The sequence below is a fragment of the Cervus elaphus genome, chromosome 9 (assembly GCF_910594005.1).
Source record: "Cervus elaphus chromosome 9, mCerEla1.1, whole genome shotgun sequence".
Lineage (NCBI taxonomy): Eukaryota > Metazoa > Chordata > Mammalia > Artiodactyla > Cervidae > Cervus > Cervus elaphus.
Genome location: NC_057823.1, coordinates 66,376,618 through 66,383,993, shown reverse-complemented (window position 1 = coordinate 66,383,993; position 7,376 = coordinate 66,376,618). Strand labels below are relative to the sequence as shown.

Here is a 7,376-nt window from a genome sequence, read left to right as displayed (position 1 = left end):
AACGTCTATCACAATTATTCATGAATATCTGTATAGAAAAAACAATTGGGCAAAAATTTACCAAAAAGGGCTGATTGATATTAGCTTATATATATATATCCTTGAATTAAATATGTTTTTGTATTTTCTAATATTGTCACAAAGGATATATATATATCACCTTAATAAGCAACAGGAAAACATTTACTTTTAAAAATAAAGGTTACATAACTTATCGATGGTTAATGAATAGATGAACCACTTAATAAATGCATGGGCCAAAACATTTTTTAAAAAGGCAAAAACCCCAACTCTAAATTTCTCACTTTTTTTTTCCTGTGAAAGGAATGGATAAGGTTGCCATTACATGTAATGAAATTTCCTTATTTGAGAGACTTTTTATATAAGATGGAAATGAACACAAACAACACCAGGTTGAGTGTATTATCGCATAGAAATTTGCTGATAGAGTAGATAATTTTGAACTGTGTTGCTCCCGTATACCATGTTTATATTCATGAGATAAACTTCCACAAGGGAGACTGATGAAGATTATGGGGAAGGGATGTTTATTCAAGGGAATATAGTCTATAGACCCAGAGGAAAAGAAGGTATATGATTTTTGAGAGGTGGTATCTTAGGGCAGGTTTCCCAGAAGGAGACCCTGAGATGATACTGTGCTTGCATGTCATTTATTAAGGGAATGCTTCAAGGAAAAACTGGTGAGGGAGTGTGGGCAGCAGAAAGAGGCCAGGCAAAGCTGTGATTTCACGCTCAGTCCCAGCCTGGTCCCTGGGGGAGCTCTGGAATGTTAAGTGACACCTTAGGTCTGGCCCTGACTTGAGGCAAGAGAGCTGAGTTTTCAGACTCCCACCCTAGTTGGTCATTGGTTCTCAGGCACTTCTGGCTCTCCAAAAGCGAGGGCAGAGCAGATCCAACAACCTGAGGCAGACCTCTGCAGAAAGTAGCAGGCATGATTCATCAGAGGAGCACGCAGAAGCTGGCTGAGGGATTGCAGAAATGGTGAAGGGGATCCAAGGGCTCTGGGTGGGACACGAAGGGTGGAGTAGTGGAATAGTGCCCACTACAGATGGAGACTCCCTGCAGACTGAGGTCCTAGCACTCAGAGAACTTGGGCTTCATAGACTGTGAATGGGGCTTAAGTAAGAGCCCGTGGGAAAGAATTTTAATCAAGACAGACAACATGGCTCTTAAGCATGCCAGTTTCTTGCTGGCAGTGGTGGGAACGACCCATGTAGCTTTTGGCCATAGATACCTGATATGCTACTGTTGGGAAGGACTGGCAGGTGGTTTCAAGTCTACATGAATAGCTGGGGGAAAATGTGCACTGTGTTGACTGTGTTGGAATTTTTTTTACAAACATGAGGGATGAAAAATGACTGTTGGGTGGGCCTGGTGCCCTTATGAAGATGTGACCCCTCTTACTATCGTCTTGCCCTCATTTAATATCATCTCCACTGGAAGCCAACCTGCCTGCTTCTCCCTCTCCCTCCCTCTCTCCTGCTAAGGACCAGAAGGCTTAAGTCAAAGTTGCCTGAGGCCTGCATGAGAGGAAGCACAGGAAAAACACTTGTAGAGAGTCAGCCCTGGGTCAAAACCTGACTCTGTCACTTCCCCTGAATCTCAAGTTCCTTACAGATAAAATTGGGAGTGATAACCTGTTTTGTGCTGTGCTATGCTCAGTCTCTCAGTAGTGTCTGATTCTCCTGGGCTAGAGTCTGCCAGTCTCGCCTGTCCATGGGGATTCTCCAGGCAAGAATACTGGCGTGGGTTGCCATGCCCTCTTCCAGGGAAATCTTTCCAACCTAGGAATCAAACCCAGGTCTCCCACATTGCAGGTGGATTCTTAACCATCTGAATCACCAGGGAAGCCCAACACCTACACCCGTTAGGACTCTAAAGTTATAGGGGGACTGGACCCTTTCTGAATCATAATTTATTCATCTATACAATAGTGTAATAAAATGAGTGATAAATGATGATTATGACAATGTTGATCATTCTTACCTCTCAGAATTGATGTGATGGGGTGGTGGGGGAGCGGTTAAAGAACTAAATATAGCAGTGTGCTGTGAATAGGTTATTGCCCCTGGCCTATCCTGGGTGCCCCTCTACCCCTCAGTCTCCTTAAAGGAAAGAAGAGTGGATCTTTCCGCAATTGCCACTACTGCTCAGGGCATTTTTCATATAGATGTGAAGCCTGTTTGAAGTGCTGCATCCTGAGGTTTCTGATAGAAAATTTCCCCCCAGCCATTGTGAGCTTATGACTATGGCTGTCTCTGGGTGAGCAGACACAGAGCCTTCCAGTGGGAAAGAAAGCCAGATCTGCTGGGTCCAGGTGAATAACTGTGAACAAGGAAATGTCAAAGCCTTCTCTTTCTCCTGGTAAAGGCCCTTGACCAACCTGGACCTGTTTAATTTCTAGGCCGGAAGCACAAACTGAATCTTGTACCATAAGCATTTGTCTCCTCTCCCTTTTCTGCAGGAATCTGGGGCTGGGGGGGAGGGATTAATAGGCTTACTCTAAGAAGGAGAGATGCTAGGAACGCCATTGAGCCCTTTGTGTTTACAGCACTTGAAAGGATGGATCTCTAACAAGTCTAATTTAATCTTGGCTCACGTGAAGGAACAGTGAATTCCAGGCTGGGAAGACTAAACTGAGATGCCATAGGACATTAGAGATAATTTATTTATTTATTTATTTTTTTTTTAATTTTTTTATTAGTTGGAGGCTAATTACTTCACAACATTTCAGTGGGTTTTGTCATACATTGATATGAATCAGCCATAGATTTACACTTATTCCCCATCCCGATCCCCCCTCCCAGCTCCCTCTCCACCCGATTCCTCTGGGTCTTCCCAGTGCACCAGGCCCGAGCACTTGTCTCATGCATCCCACCTGGGCTGGTGATCTGTTTCACCATAGATAGTATACATGCTGTTCTTTTGAAACATCCCACCCTCACCTTCTCCCACAGAGTTCAAAAGTCTGTTCTGTATTTCTGTGTCTCTTTTTCTGTTTTGCATATAGGGTTATCGTTACCATCTTTCTAAATTCCATATATATGTGTTAGTATGCTGTAATGTTCTTTATCTTTCTGGCTTACTTCACTCTGTATAAGGGGCTCCAGTTTCATCCATCTCATTAGGACTGGTTCAAATGAATTCTTTTTGACGGCTGAGTAAAATTCCATGGTGTATATGTACCACAGCTTCCTTATCCATTCATCTGCTGATGGGCATCTAGGTTGCTTCCATGTCCTGGCTATTATAAACAGTGCTGCGATGAACATTGGGGTGCATGTGTCTCTTTCAGATCTGGTTTCCTCAGTGTGTATGCCCAGAAGTGGGATTGCTGGGTCATATGGCAGTTCTATTTCCAGTTTTTTAAGGAATCTCCACACTGTTTTCCATAGTGGCTGTACTAGTTTGCATTCCCACCAACAGTGTAAGAGGGTTCCCTTTTCTCCACAGCCTCTCCAGCATTTATTGCTTGTAGACTTTTGGATAGCAGCCATCCTGACTGGTGTGTAATGGTACCTCATTGTGGTTTTGATTTGCATTTCTCTAGGACATTAGAGATAATTTAATTCAACTCCCTCTCTCCTTAGGTAAGGAACCTGAAGCTTGGGGGTGTAGAGGGGGCACTGGTGTGTCCACAGACACATAACAAATTGCTGCTGACTGAGCTTGGGAGCTGAACTGCCTGAGTCCTGGGCCAATGCTCTGGGCTCTGCCATTCATTTCTGTGCTGTTGTCATGACTTTTGTCATATTTACGTGCCATCTGTACCTTTATTAACCTGGTTTCTTTAATAATTGAGTTGACTTGGTTTTTTATTCCTAAATAAATTTATTTTGAAAGGAAACTTCTACAAAGGGAAAGCAAGGATCATTTACCACAAATAGAAGGTGACTGTAAAAATAAATGCTACGAAACGAAGCAACACAGTTCAATTTTAGCAAGGTAGTGCTATATGTGAAGGGACTACTCAGTCTTTGAAAATGGAGAGTCATAATGTTAAAGAGAATTTAAAAGGGAAAGTGTTTTTATTTTAACCATAGGAGAGGATGTTTTTTAATGTGCTGGGAACTATCTAAAATTCTCTCATATCATGAGTGACTAAGTTTATCAGGAAAGAAAATGGGTGTGAAAGTTTCTAAGGAAGTCTAATACTTTACCTAGATTGGAATTCCAATTGTGTCACTTACTTTGAGCAAGTTAACTTAACTTCTTTCTGTTTCAGTTTCTTCACTCATAAAATGGGAACAAAAGTGCCTGTGTTCCATGGGATTGTTGCAAATATTCAATTAGACAGTACATATAAGGCCCTCAGAACGCTGCTTGGCACAGAGCAAGCACGTGATAGCATCAGGTATTCCTGTAATTATATCATTAAAACCACAGTGGTATTTACTCTCTAGCAGAATTACAAATTTATTTGTAAAGGTTTACATAGTAAATATCTTAGCCTCTGCAGTTTGTATGGTCTCTGTTGCAACCACTCATCTCTACCACAGCAGTGAGAAAGCAGCCAGAGGTAGTACATAAACAAATGGGCCTGACTGTGCTCCAATAAAACTCTATTTACAAAAACAGGCAGCAGGCTGGACTTGACCTGCAGGTTACAGTTTCTGCTAGAGGCTCACAGGTATGGAAGACAAAAGCGTTCTATCTCATACCTTCGTTCAAATCCCCAGTTTTTCAAGCCAACCTCACACACCTGAAACGTGGGTTCTTTCATCTTAACTGACTCCCAAATGACCATGGGGCTGGACAGCCACTGAACTTGACGTAGAGGATCAAAGTTAAAAGCATAGGTTTGGGAGTCAGGATGACTTTAGTTCCCTGCTTACCCTGCAAGGGGTATCATTTTCTTTTTACACAGGAGGAAATTGTAGCTCAGCAGGGTGAAGTAATTTGCTCAATGTCACACAGCCAGCAAATTGACGTCAATTCCACAAACATGAAATTTGGTTCTAATCCAGAAACCCCAGGGCCAGCAGCATGTCATCATGACAATTCCTTTGCTGGTTTCGAATCTCCGTGGTAAGGGAGGGGAGAGCCTGAGGAGGATTGATACAGCACTGGGAATGATGCTGATGGCTTAGGGTATGATTATGACCTTGGGAGGAGGGAGAATATAGTTCTCAGAGACTATAAGACAGAGTGGAGAGTGCACAGGGCCAGACAGCTCCCTCTCTCACTGGGGAGCCCTAGTTGTGAACTTGGGCAATTCTTCTTATCTGTCTGTTCCTCGCTTCCCCTAAATGTAACAATAAGAAGCAGCATTTTATTAGTACACAGGCCACAGTGCTTTCCAATACCTTTATCTCATTTTCTCCTTGAAAGTTGAAACTGCCCTGAGATGTTTATCCGCACTTCAGACGAGTAAGGTGAGGCTAAAAAAGTTCATCTCAGTTGCCCAGGGTCACAGAACTAGAAATAGCGCAGCTGGGATTTGAGTGCTAGTCTGTCCGGTTATGTTTTTCCAGTTCAAAATATCCTTCAATGGAGTTTCTCTGTGGGGACTCCACAGGTAAGAGGGATGTACATGGATGCTAATTCTAGAATCAGAGGTAACTCAGGTCACACTTTTAGCATGTGCTTGGCACTGTTCAAAGTCAGTCCTTCCAAACTTTATAAACACGGGTGGGGAATAACAGATCTGCTAACCGAGGTTCCTAGATTTTATGTAACTTGTCCAAGTTTACTCAGCTACTAAGAGCCAGTTTGGCTTTGAATTCAGGTCAAACTCACTCCCAAGCCCATGCTTTTAATAGAGTTTATCATTCAACCCAGGACACTTTTGAGAGAGAAAGGCACTATCAACAATTATGCCAGGATAGCAGATAGAAACAGGGGTGTGTGGTCATTCCAGTTCCTGACCATCGGGTTCTCTGCATCCCTCAGGACCACCCCAAATCAGGGTGACATGGAGAGGAAATCTACTACAGCTGACAGAAGCAGCAATTTAATTATTACAATTAACACTTACATTGATGTTAGGAAGCATTTTAGGAAAGAGGTAAAGTCCTGTGGAAATAAGGCATTTGGGGTTAGGTGTTTGACATTTTTGGAAGCGGTGAATTTAATTGCCTCTAGAGTTGCCATAAGAAGTAGTTAAAGAGCAGCTGGCACCCTCCCCCTAGAGACCCTGGTTTTCTTTCACTCTGACTGCATGCACTAAGTGAAAAAAAGAAATAGATTAAAACAGTCTCCAAGGAAATGGAGATAAACGACTTTAGATTTGCTATGATAAGGAGACCAAGGAATTTCTTAGATTCAGGAAAGAGACCAAACCACTATCAGGCTATTGCTTGAAACCACACATACCTCTAACTCAAGGCTAGTATCACAGGCGGACAGTGCCGGTGGCTATCTCCACTGGACACTTGGAGGCATGCTGGGGAGAGTTTTCTGCATCAGAATTCCTAGAATTCTCTCTGCCCTAATGGCCTTATCTCTTTGGGTAGAGATTTTGTTCCTCTAGGAGACCAGGCTTAAAATAAACAAACTTACAACCACTTGAGTTCATTTTCAGTCATATGCATGGTGGAACTTCTTACATATCAGATCTCCTTTTGAATTTGACTGTTGGCTGGGATATAAGAAAGGTAAACTGTGCTAGGGAAATGGTCAGGGGGGAAGCTTCAGGACATGGATTTTTGTCAAAGGAGGTTACCTCAGTGTGGGGTCCTGGGCAGCCAGTAGGCAGCAAAAAGGTTTTGATACTACACTTGATCTTAGCCAAAAGGCTGAGAAGCGATGCAAAAAGGTTTTGAATAAGTGGTTCTCAGTAGAGTGAAACTGTTGGGGGTGGGGGTGGGGGTAAGATGGCACTAGCAAGGTAAAATCTGTCACTGTAGCCTTGACCATGCAAAGCTCCTGGGCGACTGCCCTGTAGACAATGGCGAGGTCATGGGAGTCAAAGTGATAAAAGGCAAAGAGGCCAGGGAACCAGGACCCTGGGAGGGAGACTGGGGTGACTCTGCTAATGTGAGGCTCTAGACAAGTTAATCACCCTGTGATGCCTCATCTACCAAGCACGAAGTTTGGCTGAAAATGAAATAATCTCTGAGGTCTTTCAGCTCTAATGCTAAATGCGATTCTGGACTGAGTGACTAAGTGAATCTTGCTGTGCATAAGTGGGTGGCTTAGGGCTAAGAGGCTCTTGACTGGAGTGCAGGCATGATCCAAACCACAGATCTCTCCCCTCCACGTCATCCCTTCTCCTCACTTTAATTCTCTTGATGACTAAGGAAGCTTTTAACTTCTCCTTGCCCTAGTCTTTTCAACCTACGGGAAGGGGAGCAGAAAAGAAGGGACAGCAAGAGGGAAGAGTGACTGAACAAAAGCTTCTGATGGGTCCTCTC

The 7,376-nt window shown here is 43.3% G+C and overlaps 1 pseudogene; it reads right to left on the bottom strand.

Annotated features, from left to right (window-relative positions):
* Positions 1 to 6,691: 6,691 nt before the first annotated feature.
* On the bottom strand, positions 6,692 to 6,770 carry LOC122701208 (annotated as a pseudogene).
* Between the last annotated feature and the right edge of the window lie 606 nt (positions 6,771 to 7,376).